General features: G+C 44.1%; 1 protein-coding gene across 3 annotated transcripts in view; it reads right to left on the reverse strand.

Moving 5' to 3' along the window:
• The window catches only part of RGL1 (ral guanine nucleotide dissociation stimulator like 1), a 272,222-nt gene that overhangs the window by 105,461 nt on the left and 144,392 nt on the right, over positions 1 to 22,369 (reverse strand). The window lies entirely within an intron of this gene.

Here is a 22,369-nt window from a genome sequence, read left to right on the forward strand (position 1 = left end):
GAGTTCCAGGGTGAGAGAGGCTTACAATTTAAATGAGTGGTTAGGGAAGGCCTCACTGGACAGTGACATTTGAACATAGCCTTTCACTGGTTTGTCCGTTTGTTATTATTAATGTGTCATTAATTATTATTAATGGGGCCTCTGAAAGCCCCACTCCCTTCAAATTTGCCACATCTACTCAACTGTAAAAGAAAACCATATTATCACTGTATGTGAATAAGCTACTCTGTTATGTATTAGGAATTAACGTGGCATATATTAAAGATGATGCTCTTTCCTATGGAGTGAGAGCTATTTGGGCTACTCTGAGAAATTTTTCAATACCTTTCACTTTTTAAGTATGCTCTGGAAAGTTGAAATAACCAAAAGTGAGTGAGTGTTATTCTGCTTATTTTCTAGAGTACGTGCGTGCATACTTAGTCACACAGCTATGTCTGACTCTGAGACCCCCATAGATTATAGCCTGCCAGGCTCCTCTGTCCATGGGATTTCCCAGGTAAGAAAACTGGAGTGGAATGCAATTTCCTCCTCCAGTGGATCTTCCAGACCCAGGGATCAAATCCATGTCTCCCGGGTCTCCTGCATTGCAGGCAGATTCTTTACTTCTAAGCCACTTGCGAAGCCCTTTCACGTAAGCCTCTTAAGTTAAAACTTTGGCCTCCCTTGTACTCTGGGATGATGAACTAGCCTCTTTCTCCCTCTTACCTCTCTAACTACACTTTTTCTGACCTCTGCACCAACTGGTCTCTGCCTTCTTGTCTCCTGAAGATGACCTTACTCAAGTCTGGTCCTCACCCATCTTCTGCTTTCCATGTGGTTCTGCTCTCACTGTTTGTTTCACCTATGTGTGAATGAGACCCAAATGTATTTCTCTAACCCCAAATCTCTTCTGATTGGAAAACCCCTCCAGTGCCCTATGTCTGAGATTGAAATGATCACGACAGCACTGCTTTATCAGCACCATAAAGGAGTTCTCCTTCCCCAAATCCCACTTCTCCTAATGACATCACTAATTCTCCTAGTTCAACGACACCAACAGTCTTAGACTCATCTTTGAGGCCTCTTTTCACTGTGGTCGCCAACAGCTACTGAAGCTTTTTTCTAGGCATATATCTGCTCTGCTGACAGGAGGAAATGGAAACAATACTCCAGACATAATCGTGATCACTGATGAACAGTGCCTGCTGTGGGGTTTATAGGAACCTTGGGAGAAAGTGACTCTGTCCTCCTACAGGTGTCAGACAGAACTCCAAACATCAGGAAAACAACGTTCTTTAAAGTTGCTGTTGTTCGGTCGCTCAGCCAGGTCCAACTCTTTGAGACCCCATGGACTGCAGCAGGCCAGGCTTCCCTGTCCTTCACCACCTCCCAGAGCTTGTTGAAACTCATGTCCATTGAGGCGGTGATGCCATCCAACCAACTCATCCTCTGTCATCCCCTTTTCCTCTTCCCTTCAATCTTTCCCAGCTTCAGGGTCTTTTTGCAATGAGTCAGCTCCTCGCATCAGGTGGCCAAAGTATTAAAGCTTCAGTTTATAACCCTTTTCCAGCAGTGGCCACTGGACTGGAAATGTCAATCCTCATCCCAATTCCCAAGAAGGGCAGTACTAAAGAATGTTCAAACCACTGGACAACTGCACTCATCTCCCATGCTAGTAAGGTTACGCTCAAAATCCTGCATGCTAGGCTTCAACATTACGTGAATGAAGAACTTCCAGATGTCCAAGCTGGGTTTAGAAGAGGCACAGGAACCAGAGATCAAATTGCCAACATTCACTGGATCACAGAGGAAGCAAGCGAATTCCAGAAATGCATCTACCTCTGTTTCATTGACTACACTAGTGCCTGTGACTCTGTGGATCATAACAAACTGGAGAACTCTTAAGGAGATGGGAATACCAGACCATCTTACATGTCTCCTGAGAAACCTGTATGCAGGTCAAGAAGCAACAGTTAGAACCTTGTATGAAACAACTGACTGGTTCAGGATTGAGAAAGGAGTACGTCAAGGCTGTTCACTGTCACCCTGTTTATTTAACTTATACACAGAGCACATCATGAGAAACGCAGGGCTGGGTGAATTACAAGCTGGAATCGAGATTACGGGAGAAATATCAACAACTTCAGATATGCGGATGGTACCCCTCTAACGGCAGAAAGTGAAGACGAACTAAAAAACCTCTTGATGATAGTGAAGGAAGAGAGTGAAAAAGTCAGCTTAAAATTAAATATTAAAAAAACTAAGATCATGGCATCCAGTCCCATCACTTCGTAACAAATAGAAGGGGAAAAGGTGGAAGCAGGTGAACAGACTTCCTCTTCTTGAGCTCTAAACTCACTACGGATAGTGACTACAACCATAAAATTAGAAGACGATTGCTTCTTAGCAGGAAAGTTACAACAAACCTAGGTGGGGTTTTAAAAAGCAAATATATCACTTTGCTGACAAGGTCCACATAGTTAAGGATATGGTCTTTCCAGTAGTCACGTACCATTGTGAGAGCTGGACCAAAAAGAAGGCAGAGCACCAAAGAATTGATGCTTTCAAACTGTGGTGCTGGAGAAGACTCTTGAGAGTCCCCTGGACAGCAATGAGATCAAATCAGTCAATCTTAAAGGAAATCAACTCCTAATACCCATTGGAAGGACTGACGCTGAAGCTCCAATACTTTGGCCATCTGATGAGATGAGCCGACTCATTGGAAAAGATCCTGATGCTCAGAAAGATTGAAGGCAGAAGTAGGAGAGAGTAACAGAGAACAAGATGGTTAGATGGGATCAGCAGTACAATGGACATGAACTTGGGCAAACTCCGAGAGATGGTGAGGGACAGGGAAGCCTGGTGTGCTGCAGTCCATGGGGTCGGGAAGAGTCAGACACAACGTGGTAACTGAATAACAACAATAAACCTTCTGTAACAGAAAAGAGGAATCAGGAAAGGCAGTGTTAGGGAAAACAAAGACTGAAACCACTCACCCTGGCCTGGCAGCCTGGCCGGGTAACTATTCTACGACAGGAGGTCCAGGTAAGGACCACGGAAGTAACAAGCCACCGCCAAGCGGAAGAACTCAGGAAAGGTCAAAAGGAGTTGTCACACGTCCTACTGACCTCCCAGAATGTTCCTTGCTAAAATCCATCTTGGCTGAGTGATGCTTGTGCCACCAGGAAGGACTCTGAGTCAGAATAATTGGCCAGAGACAACCCGGAAATTAATCCCATCACCATAAAACCTTAGACTACAAGCCACGGGAAGGGCAGTTCTCCTGGGTTCCCTTACCCTCCTGCTCTCCGCCCAGGTGCCCCTTCCCAATAAAATCTCTTGCTTTGTCAGGACGTGTGTCTCCTCAGACAACTCATTTCCAAGTGTTAGACAAGAGCCCACTCTCGGTGTCCACCTTCCTGAAACAGTAGGACAAATATTCCAGATGTGAAATAAAAGTTTAATGAAATCAAGGAGGCTTTACAGGTTCCCCAAATTATTAGAGACAGAAAGAAGGCCACATAATGGAGGCTATATACTTAGCTAAAAGCATGGTGACATGAAAGTCAGCAGTCATAAGAACGGAGTCTTAGGAAAATGCGAAGGTCAAGTTGAAGAGCATTCTTCAGCTCTATGAGGAGCAAAATGAGGAAGGAGCAGTTCATTGCTGATAGGTGTAGTAATTTTAACTGATAAGAGAGAGAAAAGAGAACTGCTTCACTCCCCATCTTCGCTATCAAGGAAAATGATCTTCTAACTGGAAAAAGGGCAGGACCAGCATGATGAAGAGGAAACTAGAGCCCACGATAGAGAATGCAATACTAAGAAAGCACTTAGCTCTTTAAGAGACTTCATGTCTCCAGAGCCAGACAAACAGCATGAAGAGCCCTGAAAGAACCAGCAGATGTGATCATAATATTGATGAATGGAATCCTCACAGAAGCAGAGAAAGATACAAGTGTCTGAAGCCTGGCAACAAGAAAACACCGCCTTTCAGAGAGAATTTAAGGTAGACTAGAAACAAAGAACTGATCTGCCTACAAACCACTGTTGCCAATATCCCACATGGCATGTGAGCAATGATCACCTGGCGCCCACATGAAATCACTGAGAAAAACAAAATCAGATCAAACTAACTTTCCACCCTATTTTGACCCAAGGCAAGAAAAAAGGAATGCTACAAACATGATGTCCACAGATTCAAAAAACCATCCCACTAACTCTCTCCTTAGATCTTTATGGATACGATGGAGCCCAATGGGTTAAACAGCTGTAGAACTGGTTAGGTCTGTATTCCAATCAAATAGTCAGGGAATGCTGAATGTGAAGTAATGTCAATTAGTCCTGCTAGGAGTGGGCTTCCCAGGTGACACAGTGCTAAAGAATCCGCCTGCCAATGCAGGAGACACAGAGACTCGGGTTCAATCCCTGTATCAGGAAGATCCCCTGGAGTAGGAAAGGGCAGCCCACTCCAGCATTCTCGCCTGGGAAATCCCATGGACAGAGGAGCCTGGCAGGCTACAGTCCGTGGGGATGCAGAGTCAGACTTGACTGAGCACACTACACACAGCTAAGAGTGAGGAATGTCTCTATTTATGTAACAAAAGTTCTGTCTTTGGACATGTTGATTAAATCATTTTAACAAATGAAGTGGATAATTACTTGTGTGCTCAGTCATGTCCAACTCTTTGCGACTTCATGTGACTTCCTGCCAGGCTCCTCTGTCCATGGAATTCTCCAGGCAAGAATACTGGAGTGGATTGCCATTTTCCTGCTCCAAGGGGTCTTCCCAACCCAGGGATTGAACCTGAGTCTCTTGTGTCCCCTACACTAACAGGCAGATTCTTTACCACTGTGCCATCAGGGAAGGCCAGATAACTATGACTTACAGAATCAGAATTTTAATTAAAAAAAAAACTGGACATATGGGACATCCCAGGCTCTCCAGTGGTTAAGACTGTGCTTCCATTGCAGGGGGTACAGGTTCAGTCCCTGGTCCGGGAACTAAGATCTCACAGGCTGCATGGCATGGTCAAGCAATTTTAAAAGAAAAGAAAAATAAATAAACCTGCTGTTTAAAAAAATTAAAACATAAAAACTGGGAAATACCAGCTAAAAGTCTAACCAAATTAGATTTAATAAAAAATAAATATTTTCTACAATTAGATATTTTTATTTATTTTTTTACTGGCTCTTAACTTTTTTTTTTCCATTTATTTTTATTAGTTGGAGGCTAATTACTTTACAGTATTGTAGTGGTTTTTGCCATACATTGACACAAATCAGCCATGGATTTACATGTGTTCCCCATCCCGATCCCCCCTCCCACCTCCCTCCCCATCCCATCCCTCTGGGTCTTCCCAGTGCACCAGCCCTGAGCACTTGTCTCATGCATCCAACCTGGGCTGGCGATCTGTTTCACCCTCTACAATTAGATATTTTTAAAATCAACTCTTGGGACTTCCCTGGTGGTCCAGTGGTTAAGAATCCACTTGCCAATGACGGGGACACAGGTTCGATCACTGGTCCAGGAAGATCCCACATGCCATGGTACAACTAAGCCCATATGCCACAACTACTAAGCCCGCACCCTAAAGCTCTTGAGACGCAAATACTGAAGCCGGAGCCCCAGAGCCCACGCTCTGCAGCACAAGAAGCCACTGCAGTAAGAAGCCCTCGCACTAAATCCAAGAGTAGCCCCCACGCAAGGCAACTAGGAAAAAAGCGTGAGAGCGGCAACAAAGACCAGTGCAACCAAAGCTAATCAATCAATCAATTACTTTAAAACAGTTTTAAAACTCTCCTCTCCAAGTACAAGTCAAATGTGATTTAGTTTAATATTACAAAAAATAAAAAGACCAAGGTATCTTAGCTAAACGAATCATGAGCATAGTACGTGTGTAAAGAGACCTAATTTAAGTTCCATACATGAACACTCCTCATATTAGAAAGAACCATATAATTGCCATTTTACATGACAATATTCAACCATTTTTAACTAACAGGGTTATCTCATACTGTTCAACCTGGTATGATTACATGTGGTATCACAAGATCAGTACAAAGTGCTACAGAACTCAGAAAAGGATAACTTACCACTACTGGGGAAACCAAAGTAGATTTGCGGAAGGAATGGCATGTGAGTTGGAATCTGAGCGATGGCTGGGATTTGAACTGGAGATTAAGGGAAAAGACGGCATTTCAGATAGAGGCAACAATGAGGTGGGGTGGCGGGGGCGGGGAGCTAGGAAAGGAATGTAGCCTAGTGAGGTTAAGCGTGGTGTGTGTGAAGGTGAGACACAGGAAATAACATGAGAGAGATTGGAACTGAACTTTAGAGACCTTCAAATCTACTGTGACAAGTGCTCGAAAATTCCATGAGCTTCCTAGAGAGACCAAGAACAATACCAGGCATATAGTAGGGGCTCAAGTTTGAATGAATCAGTGAACGAATGAAAGGATGAACTATTTGTGATGGCTACAGAACAGTAAGAGGTTCACATACACAGAGCTCCTGCTTGCCAATTCAGTACGTCACCACACTGCGATCACAGTACTTTCCATCTACAAGGGATCTTGGAGGTCGTTTAGTCTAACTCCCTCACAGACTCTGGGTAACTACCAACAGGGCTGGAAATACTCAAGCAAGAGGCAAAAGGCTGCCTGGCCCTCTGCCAGTTCCTGGGGTAATCTGATTGACCAGAGTGAAATCTCCAAAGATTTCAGTTCAGTAACTACTAAATATTGTGCTTTTGGACTCTTTACTGAAAATGAATGCCATCTAAGCCTACAAGTTTCAGAAACAAATGTTTGGTGGCTTTTGTGGGCAATTGTTTTCAAAACATCAAGCATATCTAAGGTATAATTTTAAAGAATCTGGCTCCAGGAGAAAAAGCTGAAGTATTAGTCACATGTTTTACATTTCTTCCTCTTGCCTGCCAGATTTTTTTTTTTTTTAATTAAGAAAGGAAAAATGGGTCAGCCCCAAAGAATTTTTACAACTGTCAGAATAAACACAAGGCCCCAGTAACCCCATAAACTTCATTTTTGGAGCCTTTTCTCCCTCCTGCCCCTGTGGCTTTAAGTGTCCTTTATTTAGAACCCAGTCCAAGACACAGCCCTGGTGACTGTGCATCTTGCATACTGTAAGGCCATGACTTCTTCTGTCAAGAGGGAAGAGGATGGTGTGAGCCTACAGCAGAGTACAGCCTCTTCTGATTTCAACAGGACATGGTGGGTGGAGGATCTAAAGGTCAAAGAGATCCCTTGTCTAACCCAGCCTGGCTCCAAGGTCCTTAAGAAATCACCCTACTTCTTAGAAAGTAGCTCCACCCATGAGGCAATTCTGGAGACATCTTCAAGAAAGAACTCATCAGAGGAAAGTCACTCCGGGGCTCCAGGGACATGTTAGTGCTCAGAACACAGGTCCAGATGCCAGTCGACAGAACTGGAACCATTCTTAGTTTGCCCTTCACTCTGGGGGTCCCCTGAGAAGCACCCAGGCTCAGGCCCACCTCCTGCTGGGTCTGCTCTCCTTGAACTGTTCTGGAAGAGCTGCAACCAACCAGACCTAAAATCTATATGGTGTTGCTCACAGCAACCTGCCCTCTTACAAGGCAGGCCAGGCCTCCTGATGACGCACTATATTAAGCTGGACACCACCAGGACAACGAGCTTCAAAATTTTTAGCTATGATTCAAAGTAAAAAGGAAAGGTGCCCTTACATATGACTCAGTACCTACATGCACCTATTTAAAACAAGTTTCACAACAATGCCATTCTAATATTTTTATGTCATTCTGTTCTAATTTTAGAATACTGATTTTTGACCCACTAAACTGACTTCAGAACCCACTCATAAACTACACCCTGCATTCTGAAATGTAAGGCCCTAGAATAACACTGTCCAATAGAAAGACAGCGCCAGCCACGACTTAAAATTCTAAAGTTGCTAGTAAAAAAAAGAAAAAAAGCGAACAGAAACAGGTGAAATTCATCTTGACAGTATATATTATGTAACCCATTATATCAAAATACTATCATTTCAACATGTGGCCGCTATAGAACATGACTGAGTTCTTTTACAGTGCGTTCATCAAATGAAGGTTTTGAAATCTGATGTGGACTTTGCAGGCAGAGAACACTGCAGTTCAGACTAATCACATTTCCCGTGCCCCACAGGCACAGGGGGCTCTCCTGGTGGCTCAGCTGGTAAAGAATCCACCTGCAATGCGGGAGACCTGGGTTCGATTCCTGGGTTGGGAAGATCCCCTGGAGAAGGGAAAGGCTACCCACTCCAGTATCTGGCCTGGAGAACTCCATGGACGGTACAGGCATCTGAGACCAGCAGCTACCACACTGCATAGTGCGGCCGTAAGTGTTCTGGTGCCACACACCCACCCCAGGGCAGCAGGCCCCACGACGGTGCCCCGTCGCAGAAAGGAGGGGAGCCGTCCAAGCCTGCTGAATGCACGACAGACTTGCTCACATGTCCTCATCTCACACTGTGTTCACAGGCTCCTCGTGAAAGCTCTGATAACAGATGGGAGATTTCACAAGGAAGAAGAACAGACAGGCAGCTTGTTCACCAGTAATAAGCAGTAGTATCACTCTGAAACTCCTCAAAGTCCAAATGCATTCTTTTGTCTGTGACATCCGAAATAGCACAAATGTCACATAAGATTCAAACCAGAAAGTACCTTTTGGAGAATCTGTTCTGGAAAAAAAAAAAAAAAACATATCTTGCTGATTAAAAAAGCTGAATAAATAGTATGACTGCAACTATGTTGAAATGTGTGCCTGTGAACTGAAGAACAGGAGATAAAAAGTGAAAGTTTACTGCGGTAAAATTTATGGGTGATCTTTTTTTTCCTCTTCTTGTAAAAATAATATGGATCATGTTGTGGAATCACTCGTTCAAGAATAATACTGCTTTAAAAAGGTTCTTCCTTCTGTTCCCAAGCAAACATACAGGCCACTGAATCCCTATTAAAAAGAAAAAGGTAAGGATAACCTGCTTGTATAAAAGGCAAGAAGGACCAGGAGCAGTCAGAAAACTTGAGCGTGACAGAGCCAACTGCACCGGGATGGTCCAAAGGGAAACACTTAACAATAGCTGGACTTCTGAAAACTTCCAGCACAGGCTTTACATTTTGCCTGAAGTCGAAATGTAAGAGTTAAGAATGTAAGACCACAGAGCAGGGGAAACTCGGGTGACAGCAGAGAGCTGAGTTTTACTAATGAAAACAAGTCTTCAGACACTATTATGCTATGCAATGAAGTATAATTTACCTCACTTACTTTTAAATCCCTTCTTGTCAATGAATTCTGGTAAGAGACACACACCCTAGAAAGTGCCACACATAACAAGCCTGCCCCCAAAATCTCAGAGAAGCAGCCTTATCATTACCTGCAGAACCCTAGTGGCCAGGAGCATGGAGGGTGTCAGGTCCCTTTACAAAAATGTGTTCTACGGAACAAAGCCAAAGTGGTTTGATATCAGGTTAATACAAGTTTGAAAAAAATTGCAGCCCTCAGACAAGAGATTAAATAAAATATGGGAAAATACATTGTAAGTAAAAATACAATGTAAGTAAAATAACTTTAGAATCCAAAGCAGAACTGGGTTCCCAGAGGTTTATCCGTGACCCATGACTCAAACCTATACATCACCAAGAAGCCTGGGGTGTGTGAGTGTGAGCTCAGTCATGTCCAACTCCCTGCAACTGTATGGACTGTAGCCCACTAGGCCTCCTTTGTCCATGGGATTCTCCAGGCAAGAACACTGGAGTGGATAGTCATTCCTTTCTCCAGGGGGTCTTCCCGACGCAGGGATCAAACCCAGGTCTCCTGCATTGCAGGCAGTTTGTTTACCATCTGAGCTACCAGGGAAGCCCTTGTGGGTTAACTTGCAATACCATGTCATTCTATCTACAGGGTTCTCCATAATAGTTCAATCAATTTCATAAGACCATGAAATGTGTAGAAGAAGCAATGATGACAAAAATAAGGCAAAATCAGCATTGTTCTTTTTCTCTTGTGTCACTCGTTGAAGTATAAAATATAAATCAGATCTAGCTTACCTATTCAATATTTTCCTTTTTGATTCAAAGAATGAGATTTACATCATTATCAAATGGCCAAAAAAAAAAAAGATCACAAAGATACATGTTTTTTTAAAGTTTAGGTCAAACGACTTACAAGATGCTTACTAAGTGGTACTGTCTGGGGCGTGGACATGGTTCCATGTGCTGGGAATGTGATGATTAATTAAATATGGTCCCACCTTTTGCCCTTGAGATACTCAAATGAACAGGGTAAAGAGAAACATTTGAGAAAAAAAAAGGATACAGTGTGATAAGTGCTGTAATTGAGCTTTTGGTAAAGAGCTAAAAAGACCCAGATAAAAGGATAATTATTCCAGAAGAGGGAGAAAGTAGAAGAGCACAGATGGCATTTGAGCTGGGACTTGAAAGATAAGTCGTTTATTGGTCAATCTGTGAACAGAAAAGCACTGCAGGCCGATACAGTGGCATCAGCAGTGTCAGGAGGAAGACAGCGCTGCATATAAACGTGGACCTCACCACGGGTGATGAAATCCACAGCTTTGTATTCTGTATTCTCAACGAAAAGTAGGGCTAGTTCTTTTCATGGCGACATAACCCACGTAGGGAGCTGGAAGGACAGACAGATGGAAAAAAACCTTTTAAGCCTTCATCTGCCACACAGAAAAGTATCACGCGCCCTGCTGCTGTAACTCTTAGCAAAACAGGTTAGGGTTGGGCGCTGAGACAGGAGCTGCCGCCATCAGCACTTTTCAGCCCAGTCATCTAAAGTTTTACAAGCCTTTATCCCTAGAGCAGACACTCATTTGTGGATTGTCTAGGTCAACACTGGACAGAAAGTCACTTTTTGTAAAGAATATCATAATCCTTCAACTCTGACCAAAGAATGTTCACGAAGAAACACTTTAACCAGCTTGAGCTCCCTGAGAAACACTTTTGTGGGGGCCAGGTGGTACCCCTGGGGTACCCACAAGCAGCATGATGGATGAAAACGCTGGTTCCTGGGCTCATCTGGTTGTGACAGCACTGCTCCGCAGAGACGGATGTTCCACAAGCACCTCGATCACTGTGTGAGATGCCTTCTCCTTCTGTACCACCCACAGAGTCAGCACATGCAGAGAAAATTCAGTGTCTGTCAGTAACACTTTAACGTGAGCAAATCGCTTATTCAGCATCTTTGTACAAGAGATTCAGTTTTCAATTACTGCCCTGGGTACAAAGGTCAGTTAGCCCCATAAGTCAGCTGAGAAGAGGCGTAAACAACAGAGAATGGACGCAGGAGTCTGATTATCTCGAGAGCATAGAAAAGGATCTTAAGATACTCACGGGGGACCCTAGATGAATAGCAGGAAGGTCAAGTTTGTGGGCAAGAAGCCAGGGACCCTGGAGATTATTTTTAGTCCAGAGGAAGGGCAGGAAGGAACAGGAACAAAACAAGGAACTCACCCAGGAGAAATGGAAAGCAAGAAGGAAGAGACTGTCATAAGCAAATGGAAAGACAGTGAGAAAAAAAAAAATAGATCTAAAAACTAAAATTGCACTCCTAACAAGGAAGCCAGGAATGCCGCAAGAAAAGGCTGAAAGAGAGAAGAGAACCCAGAAGGCAACAATGGGACAACTCAAAGGAAGTATTTTAAATGTCCGCATCTTTTGAGAGTCTGGTGTGGGCTGGTTGGCAACACTTCGCCTCTGGCATTATTAGGTCATGAGTTCAAGTCCCACATCAGGATTTGGCCTCAAAGCAAGCACTGACTTTCCAGCAGCTCTGAAAGGCTGGAAGCACTTTCCATTCCTTGGTGTATTAACTTTACTGTCCTTCTCTGCAACAAATTAAAAGTATCCCAGAGAGAGAGAGAGAGAAGCAACAGCCACTACCTCAAAACAAACAAAATCCTACTAGAGAGAAAATAAGAAAGAGAAAGTAGGTATTCATGTGCAGGATATTTACTGCATTTGTCTACAATCTTGTGAGTTTGGGGTGTTTCCAAATCCAGTCTATTGAGAGAAGCCCTGTCTGCACTTTCAAAGCACCTAGAATACCAGTACTAGCAGTAACAGTGGTTGTGGCAGAGAAAACACTACTACTTGCTGAACATAAAGGTATCATTAGGTTATTAGCAAACGGGAGGAAAAAAATGTAGAAAAGATTCCCTCTGGGATGAGGGAAGAAAGGCGACAGAACATATGCCCGTCAAGCATTTAGGTGATAAGGAGAGGAAAAAAAACAGCCTTCAGGTAACAATAAGAATATCCTTGTATTTGTATAATCATTTACATATTTAAAAGTACTTTTATATACATTGGGCTTCCCAGGTGGCACCAGTGGTAAAGAACCCACCTGCCAATGCAGGAGGCATAAGAGATGTAGGTTCAATTCCTTGGTTGGAGAGATCCTCTGGAAGAGGACACAGCAACCCACTCCAGTCTTCTTGCCTGGAGAATCCCATGGACAGAGGAGCCTGGCAGGCTATAGTCCACAGGGTCGTAAAGAGTCAGACACAACTGAAGTGACTTAGCATATATACATTAATTCATATGATCCTCACAAAACCCAAAGGCAGAAGGAGTATTCCCATTTCACAGATCAGGAAAGTGAAGATTTATATGGTCATGTGATATTCTAAAACTCACAACCTCAGGAGAAATTTAGTGCATTCCCAGTCTGGGGCTCCAGTACTGCATTAACTGACTTCACAACATGTGGCCCAATGAGAAATTTAATCTTTATTCTAACTTGTGCAAGCACAACTTATTCACATTCCACGTTATGTCCAATGAAGAATGATTAGCATGTTTACCAGGCGATTTTTTAAAAAATCGTTTTCTACCTTCCCATTTTTCAGGCGGAAATAGCAAATGTAGAAGACAGAATATAGCCCATTGTTAAGTCATAAAATATTTTTAAAGCATGAAAAATCAGAGCACTGACAAATTAACTACAGAGGAAAACTGAAGGAATCTGAAATGCAAAATACTGGAGCCCAGTCCATAATCGTCTTTCACCACACAGGCAGCCAGGCAGGGAAAACACAGTGATGCACATTACTTCTAATAAACAAGGATTACTAAACCCTGCCACAGCCCTTCCTCCCAGATGTGCAAAATGAGAAAGGGATGTCAGGGACACAAAGCATCTCTAAGACCGTGTCTCAGTCAAGCGGTCTGGTTTCTATACAACAGCAAGCATCGGGGGGCACCCACAACTCTACATGGTTCCATGGTGGGGTTCAAAAGGGCTCCCAGACAGTGGGGTCCTCATGGGAGCCCCACGACTCAGTGAGGAAGGGCAGACCATATCCTAGGCTCAGTGCCAAGCACCTTACCTACACAACTGCCTTCTCATAATTCTGTCTAGAGGGGACTGCTAATTTCCTCCATTTCCAGGTGAAGAACTTGGGCTGAGAGAAGTTAACTTCAGAGTTCAAGCTCACATTGCCACACCCGGGCAGAGGCCACCTCTGGATTCAAGTCTGTCTGGCTCCAAAGCACAGACTCATGACCAGGGCATGAGTTACCGCCCTCAACTGGTGCTCCTGCTGGAAAAAAAAAAAAAAAAACCCTGAAAAGAAAGAGGAAGCAGGAGGTGCCATCTCCTGCAAAGGCTCCAAGCCAGCGGGAAAAAAAACCCAAACTGATTCCCCGGCCAGGACCTGATGGCTCTGGGGCCTGTTCACCGCTGGGTAAGTCGCGTGTAAAACAGATATGCTCATTGCATTGTGTCACTAGGGGGAGTCAATATTTGGATAGAAGACAGCAAATGTTTTCCTGTGCTTCACAAACTAACCAAATGCTTCCGATTTCCTGAATTTTCTATTTGGGAGGATCCGTTATCTCCATAAAGAATTTCAAGGACTGCAACTTTAATTAAAAGAGCCAGGACTACAAAGCATTTCATTTTCAGCCAATGTCAAATCTAGTTTCAATTATTTTTACCTACATCCTTTACACGCACTCTTGTTAGAAATCGTCCACAGATTTCTAGCTCTGTCACCAGCAGTGACAGAAGTCACGGGCAGGAGAACAGCATCTGTCTAAGGAACAGTTGCTTCCAAGAGAGTTGCCAAGAGCCTCAGTTGATGTTACTGACCAAAGACATCCTACTTTTAGCAGAAAAAGTTTGTCTGTGGCCTTCAGATTATCTTTAGAATGATGAAGCTGGAAGGACCCAGCCTTGGCTTTGCTTTTATAAAAGATGAGGAAGGGTACTAAAATCAGCAGGAAATGAAACAAAGGGGGAAAAGTTAAATTGCTCAATTCCTTGCTGAAAAGAGCAAACAAACAAAGACTGTCTGGAGGAGTGTACATGGGATGAGATTAACTGTGTGGAAATGAATTCAAATGAATGGACCACAGATGGTACAAGCAATTAAACTCTAGAAAATGTAGGGTAATGATTCTGTGAGGGTGGAAGGATATACAGAACCACCAACAATACACCATCCCACTCCCAACCACCACCATCATTATCCTCAGAAGTCAGGCATACACAGCATGACACAAAGACGGCTTTGAGGAACCAAGCCACGCAAAAACCCCATTCATCGGAACACAGTACATAGCCGCACTGGTGAAAAGGCCCAGGTATTCCTACAGTGTTAAGCCCAAAAGATGAGCAGTAAAAGACATGCCTCTCTCTTTCTGCACAAGACTAACGGGATTTTATCCAAGGAGGTAGATTCCACCTAATGTAATCTCTTCCTACCTTTATTCCCTCCTCCTCTCATTTATATCCTTTTTAAACTGAGGACAGTTCCTATATAGAAGAAACTTAATCAACCACAAGAATGACATAAGAGAAACCAAGCAAAGACACCAAAGTCAGGCTTTGATCAGTTACATAGAAGAGGTCATGAAATGACATTAGAAAGATGCACCAAATCCTAAGAAAATACAATACCAAAGGACATTTCAATTTAGAGCGTGTGCATGTCTGTGCATGTGTATAAGAGAGAAAGATTGGGACTGCGGTAGGCGGCAAACTAAGGAAGCACTGTTTAGTCGCTCAGTCATGTCCAACTCTTTTGTGACCCCATGGACTGTAGCCTGCCAGGCTCGTCTGTCCATGGGATTTCCCAGGCAAGAATACTGGAGTGGGTTGCCACTCCCTTCGCCAGGGGATCTTCCTTACCCAGGGATCAAACCCAGGTCGCCTGCATTGCAGGCAGATCCTTTACAGTCTCAGCCACCAGTGAAGCCCCAAAAGGAAGCATTAGATCTTACCAAATTTCTTCTTTGGTATGAGTGGAGTCAGCAATCAGACGGAGCCTCTGAGAGTGGCCATGCCAACAGCCAGAATAAATAGAAAGAGTTTAAAGACATCGAGCAGGGAGAAAGAGAGACCAGAACACCTAACCATAAAATTTCTTGTGTCTCTAACAACACAATTATAACTTTAACTGCCGTTGTCTAAAATACAACTCTGTAATCATAGTCCTGTGGGTTCCATATTTATTCTCTCTCTGTGGCCTACAGATTCAATCTGTTTAGTTTGTAAGGAAACAGAAGACTTTAGAAGGGGAAAAAAAAAACACACAGAAACCACAAGCTCTTCAAAGTACTCTGGAATCTGAGAAACAAGCAGAGCCTGCTGCCCCCCGTCCATAAGCCAGATCCGAGACTGCGCCTCTGGACAGGACACAGCAGGCACGCCTGGATCTGGTCTTCGGGCCGTGCCGACAGGACTTTTGCTAGTGTTTACATGGAGCAAGCCTGCCTTGAAGTCCCCGGGACATTTCATCCAATGAGAAGAGGGTGCCGCTGACCCCAGAAAGCCAGAAGGCTTCTGACCTGCTCTCTGAACCCCAGGTGGCTAAGATCCATGCCTACCAGGCCTCCCCTGTCCATCACCAACTTCCAGAGTTTACTCAAAACTCTGGAAGTCAATCTCTCCTCCCCCCACTCTCCCTATGCTTCAGTTCAGTTCAGTCACTCAGTCGTGTCCGACCCCATGGACTGCAGCATGCCAGGCCTCCCTGTCCATCACCAACTCCCAGAGTTTGCTCAAACTCATGCCCATTGAGTCAGTGATGCCATCCAATCATCTCATCCTCTGTCATCCCCTTATCTTCCTGCCTTCAATCTTTCCCAGCATCAGGGTCTTTTCCAATGAGTCAGCTCTTCGCACCAGGGGGGCCAAAGTACTGGAGTTTCAGCTTCAGCATCAGTCCTCCCAATACACCCCACCCTCTTGGCTCCACTGCCCCAGTTTCACCCAGGTCCTTATCTCTTTCCTCAAGTCATGACCACTTCAGCCTCCTTCCCCTGGCGTCCACCCCTCAGCTGTCAGTCATCTCTCTAAAATGTAAATCTGACCCAGTCACTCTGCCGAAAGCCCTTCAGTGATGACAACCCAGCGCTCAGGACCAAATTCCACAGCTCAGCACAGACCTGGCTCCAGCCCTGCTCTCTGGGGTCCTTTCCCATCACTGCCCGCCCAGGTGCCCCTCCCTCTTCCCCAGGCTGAGTCTCACACGGGGCTCTCATCTCTGGCCCCCACGCTTTCTCCCACGCTGTGCTCTCTGGCTGGAATGCCTGCCTCCAGGGCCCCCTACATCCTCACCTAACTCCTAATCATCCATCAACTCACCAAGAAAGGACCCTTCTTCCGTGCAGCCTTCCAGGAGTGCCCACACCCACCTGATCTACACACCACCCTTCTCGGCTCCGCTAACACCCAATGCAGATGTCTTACACAGCACTGGTCACACTGACCACAATACATGGTAATTAGCTTACGTTTCTGTCTCCCTTACTACCTGAAATCTCCTGAAGAATAAGGAGTGTGTCTTGTATCACTTTGGATTCCCAAGGTTTAATGGGGTTAAACCTCAGTTTAAACGGGAGGTTAGCAGACTCCAATGCAGATGACAGAATCGCAGAGCGGCAACAGCGGCGAGGGAGTTCACAGTGGGTGTTTCACTAGCAAACAACCCAGAAACTGCCCAGACTCCAGATTCCAGATCAATTCTATGGGGACAGCCACACCCATCAGCAACCCAGACATGAGCCTGCTGAGCGTCTCTCATGAACAAAGCTACATTCCCTATCTTCCCCCATTTCACCAGTGCTTGCCTTGGTCCGTTCACAGACATCTTTTTTTTTCTTTCCTGTTAAAAAGTCTAGTTGGGTAGGAATTTAAACATTCTATTTATTTTAGCCTATTACTGCATATTTTAGTGCCAAATGTGTAGAGGTCAGTCACTACAGGATTCTGATTATGTGGAAAGGGGATACATACAAGGATATGTATGCATGCCATGGGCAAAGGAAACCAAAATAAGTGGGATGGGGCAGTGGAGAATCCAAGCTAAGAGCTAAAGGGAAAGGCGGGGTACTGACTTTGCTGCTCTTCTTTCCATGCTCAATTTAAAACCCCAGGAAAGTTTTCTTTAAAATTTGACAGAAATGAGAATGAAATATGTTTATAACATTAATTTAACGGCACATATACTATGGGGCTTCCCAGGCAGCAGAGTGGTCAAGAATCTGCCTGCCAGTGCAGCAGATGGAGGAGACGCAGGTTCATCCCTGGGTCAGGAAGATCCTCTGGAGGAGGAAATGGCAACCCACTCCAGTATTCTTACCAGGATAACCCATGCACAGAGGAGCCTGGCGGGCTATGGTCCAAGGGGTCACAAAGAGTCGGACACAACTGAGCCCGCACGTATACTGTAAGCACAAGGAGTTAATGGGCCTCATGACTAGCTATTATGCATTTGCTGGGGACAGACATGTATCTTGAACTTGGCTGACTGTCCCCAGAACTGCTGAACTGAAATGGATATTCTTGGCTTACGTGCTAAATACTCCTAATACAGACTCCAGAAGATTCTGAAAGCAGTGAAAGGACTCAGGTAACAACAATAGCTCAGACAACTGAAATTTACCATATCTTCTTGATGGGTGGTAATATTGGATTGCCATAATATTGGATTATTTAAGAAACAAGTTCCCATGGTCAAAATGAAAAATACCAGTTGGTTCTTTTACAGATAGTTGCTAAATTTTGGAATTTACTTTCTAAAGCTTAAATTAAACATTCTGATATATCAGAATAAGGCAACCCAAGGGCCTGTTTTCCTAGATGAAAACAATGATGACAAACTATAAACTGAGGGCCTCTCTAAGGCTTATCTCCTTAAAATTCTAAAACCCCGCTCCTGAGCCCTCCGACCATACGACCACACATGATGGTAATGTTTGCCAACACTTTCTAACTTGTGCATCACCTTTCTTTCTTCAACACTCAATACAATTGGACCTCTGGGCTTTAAAAGGCAAGTTAATTCACTGCCATGATTTTTGTTGTTGTTGTTAAAATGAATAATCACTATCTTTGTTTGGGCCCTGCTTTTTTATAAAAAGGATGTAAGACAGCTGTAATCATAGCTAATTAGTTTTTCTCACTTCCACACACCCCTCTTCTTTGTAAGCTAGTATCTTCATGCTAACTTGGTTTTAAATCAGGAGCAACCATACCTTCATATTTATCAAGATAATATCTGCCTCCCCAGAAGGCATGAAGCTTGATCCATTCATTCAACAAATACTGAGTTTCTGCCAACTAGATGGTCACAGTTCCCACTTCACGGGGCTTAGAGTCTAATGGGAAATACAAACAAACAGTTACAGGAGAGAGAGGTAAATGCATGACAGAGAGATAAAGAATGCCTCTGAGACATGCGGAAGCGGCATCCTCCAGGCCAGGGAGATCAGAGGAGCTTCCCAGAAGTGAAGTGAGCGGAAAATGCAAAGAACTGTATGCCATTTAAAGGCACTACTGACAGCAGGGTAGTGCCAACACCAGGTAGACTCAACCCCAACAGTCTACTCAGGTTGAGGTCAACGTCTCCACCCAGCCTGACTGTGCTTACCCTCCCACTGCACTCACACAACCCACGAGCAACTAGAACAGAGTTCTAGCTCCTTTTATTTCTAAAGGCATTCTGTTTTCTCCTGTCCCATTTCATTATCTTTAACAGACTCCCAGCTATCAAATATTTCAACTCAACCCAACAAGGGCCTCTGTGGGAGATAGTGTGATAAACATGGGCCGAAGGGCAGGGAGGCACTGGGGCCCCACACACGGGGCCACAGAAGCCCAGAACCGAGAAAAGCCATGTGACTATCTGCTGACCATTCCACTCCCCACAGACCTTGCAGAGATGACCGCACTCTTCCAATCCTGCCTGTGAAACAAATACCCCCACTCTGAGATAACCTTGGGTTTGACAGATTTCCCTGGACCCTGAGCCTGCCATAGTCTGAAGACAGCAAAATGGGCTCTGGACACTGAAGCCCTTCCCCTAACAGTGGTTCCCTTTCCTCGGTCCATCTGAATATTCCTCCTAAAATGGGACATTTCCTGCTTCCAGAGAATACTGATATTTTCCTAAATCGTTTCTACATTTCATTGTCAATGTATGACCATGACACTGGGACCAAAGTAGAATAATAACTTTTCACTATTTGCTCTTCCAAAAATTACTGGAAATTTTTCTATAAGTTTAATCGAACAGTTGGATACATTATTTTTAATGTCTCTTCCAGCCCTGAGATTTTATGATTCTCTGACATAATCAGAACCATTTTTCTTTGAGGGTTATAGCTGGGTAAAATTATCCCAGCCTAAGATGTTACTGTAAAGAGAAAACTGGATCAGTATTTCAATAATATTTGGTTTTTCAAAGTTGCCCGGCATAACTTCACTGTCAGTGAGCAAAGTTGCAGCTGCATGCACCTAAATCCAGCCTGGGCCATAGTTGACTGTATACTTACAACTGAAGACAGAGTGTTACTTCAAAAGAGCAACTGAACACAAAATTTCACAAACAAAATAAAGAATGTCCTCGATGTTTTGGATTGTATGATACTTCACATCTGAGGATGTGTAATTTTTTTTTTATCCTTCCCAAATTGGATCTTTATTCTGTTTTGTGATCAGAGTACTAGAAACTACAAAAACTACACTCAGTCACTTTGTTGTTGTCGTTCGGATGCTAAGTCGTCTCCGACTCTTCTGGGATCCCGTGGACTGTAGCCTCTTTAGGGACCCTGTGGACTGTGGCCCACCAGGCTCTACATGGGATTTCCCAGCCAAGAATATTGGAGTGGGTTGCCATTTCCTTCTCCAGGGAATCTTCCCAGACCAGGGATTGAACCCACATCTCCTGCATTGGCAGGCAGATTCCTGGGAAGCCCACTCAGTCACTTAGGTTTTCCTAATTAGCCTTATAGACTTGTAGTGAGAGTCGTACCCCCCCTCAGGTGCTACATAAACTCGTACGTCTTTGGTGCCCCACACTTTACACATCCAACATGGAGAGCTTATCAACAAGAAACACATCCTCACAGCAAATATCTCAATTTGCAGCTCAAGTTATCACTCAAAGCATAAAGAAAAGAAAGCTGTTCTTGAGTCTTGAACCAGGTAATACGTAGGGGGAAAGTATATTAAAGCATCCTTGTTCTTCTGAGTCAATATTTCTTCCACTACTATGGAAGCAGCCTTCAGGTCCCAGGTAGCTCCCAACAGCAAGGAACTAAACATTTGGGTTCAAATCCACCCTCTACTTCCTAGCTGTGTGACCCCGGCAAGCAATTTAACTTCTCTTGACTTTAGTTTCCTCATGTGGAAAGAGATAATCACAACTCCACCTTTCCTCATGAACCATTGTCATATTTTGACATGAGCTCACCTCATCTCCATCTCTGGTTCACTATAAACCCAGGTGCTCTGATGTGAGGAATACGGTCGATAATATCACAGTGACTTTGTATGGGGACAAAGGCTTACTAGGACTATCATGGATCATGTCATAAATGCGTGCAAATGTCAAATCATCATGTAGCATACGGGACCACTAACACCGGAGTGCACATCTGCTATAGGTCAATAATAAGTCAATACATAAAACTGGTTGCTCTGAAGAATTCTGAAAGGGTGACTGGAAAAACAAGTATAGAGAAGCCACTCACAGGCCTAAAGAGAAAAGCTTTGTAATTGCTATGGCTCAATTGGTTGAGTCACATTTAATTAAGTCTGGAATTTCCAAGGACAAAAACAGTGCTTCCCAACAGGACACCGAAGACAAGAAAACAAGGGGGATTGGGGTGGGAGAGTTCCTAGAACTGGTTCCTGAGCACAGGGGGTGATCACAGCAAATCATACTTTGTTGAAATGGGAGGAGGGGACAAATCCCTCCATCAACTAGAAGCAATCTTTTCACATATTTCCCTCTTGGTATTTTAGCTCTACTGCTAAATCCGGGATGAACCAACTCCGAGCTGTGCATAAATGTGAGGACTCTGGGAGGGGGTGGAGAGAAGAGAAGTCCCGTGAACACAATGGTCAGTGAGAATTACCAAATAACTGGGGACATCTAAACGAACCATAACTCGTTGTGTTTGGGACCTACAGAGTTAACCTGTCCATTTTCCCGTGACTTACTCATTCACGGCTATTGTGTTTGGCCAAAAACTAAAGCTGTTGTCCAAGCAACATCAGTCTCATTATAAAGAGAGGAACAACCTGGCATCAGAAAATGTAATAACCCTTTTGAAGGCAGCTGCTTCAGAAGCTTGTGAATCATTTTGAAATACTTGGGCCAAACCACATCAATACTGCATTTAAATAAAATGCAATACACGCAACCACCAAAAATAAAGTGATGACTTGTCAGAACTCTAGTTCTGCTTTTCCTATCAGGTCTGCTGGTAATACACCTAATTAATTTCAAAATCATATCCCGAGTAAGGTACCTGCTTAATAAGTGAAGACCTCAGGCTTTCAAAGGAAAGGCTCCTACCTTTCTAGGCCATACCTACAGATGCAACTAACAACTGACCGCCCCAGAGGGTGGTACTTCAACCCCAAATACACAGCCTGACTTGAAGCAGCTGGGGAAGCCCAAAAGCAATGAATGCCTGTGTCAGCAGCCCAGGAGACCCACGGAAGAGGAAATCATTGCTGCTGGCCATCCTGCCTTGAACTCCAGGAATTGCAAGTCACATGCTGCCTCTAGTCTTAAAGCCCTGGGCCGTTGTGTTTCCTGTCCTCTTTCGCACCTGACCTTTGACTGCTGCTCAAATTAAAAAAAAAAAATTAAAAAAACAACCTGAGTTTTCTGAAACCCAAAGATATTAGAGATTGGATGCCGGTGCATAATCTTCACTGTTCTCAAGCCCATCAGCTGTGAAGCCTGAGTATGACCAGAATAAGGCCTGGGGAAACCACACTCCAACCTCTCTGTTCGCTTACGCTATGTTCTTTCTCAGGGCTCTCTGTATCACCTCTCACTGTTCTCGGAGGATTCCTTCTACCTGCA

The sequence above is a fragment of the Odocoileus virginianus genome, chromosome 11 (assembly GCF_023699985.2).
Source record: "Odocoileus virginianus isolate 20LAN1187 ecotype Illinois chromosome 11, Ovbor_1.2, whole genome shotgun sequence".
NCBI classification, from domain to species: Eukaryota; Metazoa; Chordata; class Mammalia; order Artiodactyla; family Cervidae; genus Odocoileus; species Odocoileus virginianus.